The sequence below is a fragment of the Conger conger genome, chromosome 5, assembly GCF_963514075.1.
Source record: "Conger conger chromosome 5, fConCon1.1, whole genome shotgun sequence".
Classification (NCBI taxonomy): Eukaryota; Metazoa; Chordata; class Actinopteri; order Anguilliformes; family Congridae; genus Conger; species Conger conger.
The window spans coordinates 61839151-61842387 of record NC_083764.1 but is presented as its reverse complement, the minus strand read 5'-3'; positions in this window follow the sequence as shown (position 1 = coordinate 61842387).

Sequence of the window (3237 nt, the reverse complement as noted above, 5' to 3'; positions counted from 1 at the left end):
AGACACCTCAACCTCAATGTACACCCTGTGACTAGAAGAACTATATCTTGGAGAATTCACACTTCACACCTATTTTAGAGTGTTCCGTAAAGAACTATAAAAAGTTCCTCCTACATGGGGACAAGCCAAAGAACCTTTTTTTTTTGGGGGGGATATAGAGTGTTTCACACATATTTCGTAATCCAAAGTCACTGTCTGGAAAAAAACGATTCATTAAATCACGCAATTCATTTCTTGTGCAACTTTGGCCTTGTTCTCAGGCTCAGCGAATCGGTAAACACATTTACAGCATAATACATTGAAATGGTCTGACTCAGACAAAGCTCTTTGGTGGAAATCTCAGCCAAAAAGATTGACTGTGACGGGCTAAGTCGCTCCCTTCCTGTAGGAGAACAGGAGGTTTGTGGTGAATCGTGGCGTAGGAGAACAGGAGATTTGTGGTGAATCATGGTGTAGGAGAACAGGAGGTTTGTGGTGAATCATGGTGTAGGAGAACAGGAGGTTTGTGGTGAATCATGGCGTAGGAGAACAGGAGGTTTGTGGTGAATCGTGGCGTAGGACGACAGGAGGTTTGTGGTGAATCCTGGTGTAGGAGGACAGGAGGTTTGTGCTGAATCCTGGCGTAGGAGGACAGGAGGTTTGTGGTGAATCCTGGCGTAGGAGAACAGGAGGTTTGTGGTGAATCATGGCGTAGGAGAACAGGAGGTTTGTGGTGAATCATGGCGTAGGAGAACAGGAGGTTTGTGGTGAATCATGGCGTAGCGGTGGCAGAAAGGCGACGGCCCCCGTGGCGTGTGGACTTTCCGGCTCTTGTGAAATACGGCACCGCGGTTCGGCCAGGACTGCGGCCTTCGTCTCGCTCCACTGCGCCTCTGCAGAAACCGAAGATGTAGCTACTGGGGACTCAGCAAGCAGCTCCACAAAATGCACATAAATTTAGCACCCCAAGGCACGTTAACACCCCATGCTTTTAAACAGCATGGCCATCACCTTTAGTTATATATAGTACATGTACAGTCCAGTACATACATTCAATTGTTATATACTTATTATGCACTTGTGATTTACTTGTTGTTCACTTGCGTGCACATGTTAAGCATCTGTTACATAGGTATGCTGCACTTACCAAATATATACGTTCTGCATTAAATGAGGGGAATTCATGCTGATTTTGAGATAAAATGTTTACTTATGAATTATTTTTCATGGCACTATACAGCATCGATTGTGAAATACACACTTGAATGGTAATGCTAAATGTACTGCGTTGATGTAACACTTTTATCCAAAGCGCTTGGATTCAACCAATGTCTCTCATTCATCCATTTCCGCACTGACTCACTCACTCACTCACACACTCACACACTCTCACACTCTCACACACTCTCACACACACACTCACTCACTCACTCACTCACGCATTCACACACTCTCACACACTCACACACTGACTCACTCACTCACTCACACACCAACGGCAATAGGCTGCCCTGTAAGGTACCAATCAGCTTGTCGGGATCAAGATGCCTAGCTCAGTTCGACACACCCAGGGTGGGGGACCTAACTGGCAGCATTTAGACTGCCAGACGACCGCTCTTCCCTCCTGAGCCAATGAGACGACTGCTCTTCCCTCCTGAGCCAATGAGACGACCGCTCTTCCCTCCTGAGCCAATGAGACGACCGCTCTTCCCTCCTGAGCCAATGAGACAACCGCTCTTCCCTCCTGAGCCAATGAGACGGCCGCTCTTCCCTCCTGAGCCAATGAGACGACCGCTTTTCCCTCCTGAGCCAATGAGACGACCGCTCTTCCCTCCTGAGCCAATGAGACGACCGCTCTTCCCTCCTGAGCCAATGAGACGACCGCTCTTCCCTCCTGAGCCAATAAGACGACCGCTCTTCCCTCCTGAGCCAATGAGACGACCGCTCTTCCCTCCTGAGCCAATGAGACGAGTGCTCTTCCCTCCTGAGCCAATGAGACGACCGCTCTTCCCTCCTGAGCGAATGAGACGACCGCTCTTCCCTCCTGAGCCAATGAGACGACTGCTCTTCCCTCCTGAGCCAATGAGACGACTGCTCTTACCTCCTGAGCCAATGTCGGCCCTTATCAAGAAGCATATACCATCTAGTGCTAATAAGCCTTCAAGTTTTGACACATTTGCTCCTATTTTTTGCGAGGGGTGTTCCTTTGAATGGGGATAAAAGTGAGATTGCAGAAATTATCCATTAAATAAGGTTATTACCTTCCACAAATTGCACTGTATTATTGCAATTTCCTCACGGAAAGACTGGAGAAATAAGCCAAACCATATGTTGGGGTGTGCTATTAATTGGAGTGGGCTTGCCGACCTGTCAGTGTCAGTGTGACCGTGGAATGGGTCTGAACAGCCGGGAATGCACCAGGTCCGTATGTAGAGCTCCTTTGAGACGCGTTTTACACTGAAACGCCAAGGTCACGCCAAGTTGAACACCCTAGTAACTTTTTTTTTTAAGATGTTTGAGTGATGAGTGACATTAGTCTCTCGAGTTTGCAGAGAAAACAAAAAAACAAAAAACATACAGTGAGCAGTGGTTCTGCAGACAGAAACGCCTTGTTAATGAGAGACGTCAGAGGAGAAGGGCCAGACTGGTCAAAGCTGACAGGAAGGTGACAGGAACGCAAATAACCGCACATTACAACAGTGGTGTGCAGAAGAGCATCTCTGAACACACATTACAACAGTGGTGTGCAGAAGAGCATCTCTGAACACACATTACAACAGTGGTGTGCAGAAGAGCATCTCTGAACACACATTACAACAGTGGTGTGCAGAAGAGCATCTCTGAACACACATTACAACAGTGGTGTGCAAAAGAGCATCTCTGAACACACATTACAACAGTGGTGTGCAGAAGAGCATCTCTGAACACACATTACAACAGTGGTGTGCAGAAGAGCATCTCTGAACACACATTACAACAGTGGTGTGCAGAAGAGCATCTCTGAACACACATTACAACAGTGGTGTGCAGAAGAGCATCTCTGAACACACATTACAACAGTGGTGTGCAGAAGAGCATCTCTGAACACACATTACAACAGTGGTGTGCAGAAGAGCATCTCTGAACACACAACACGTCAAACCTCGAAGTGGATAGGCTACAGCATCAGAAACCAATGAATCTAAAAAATAAGTCTAATAAATACTTAAGTAAGTGTTCACTGAGTGTATTTGTCAATATATGTATACATATATATTT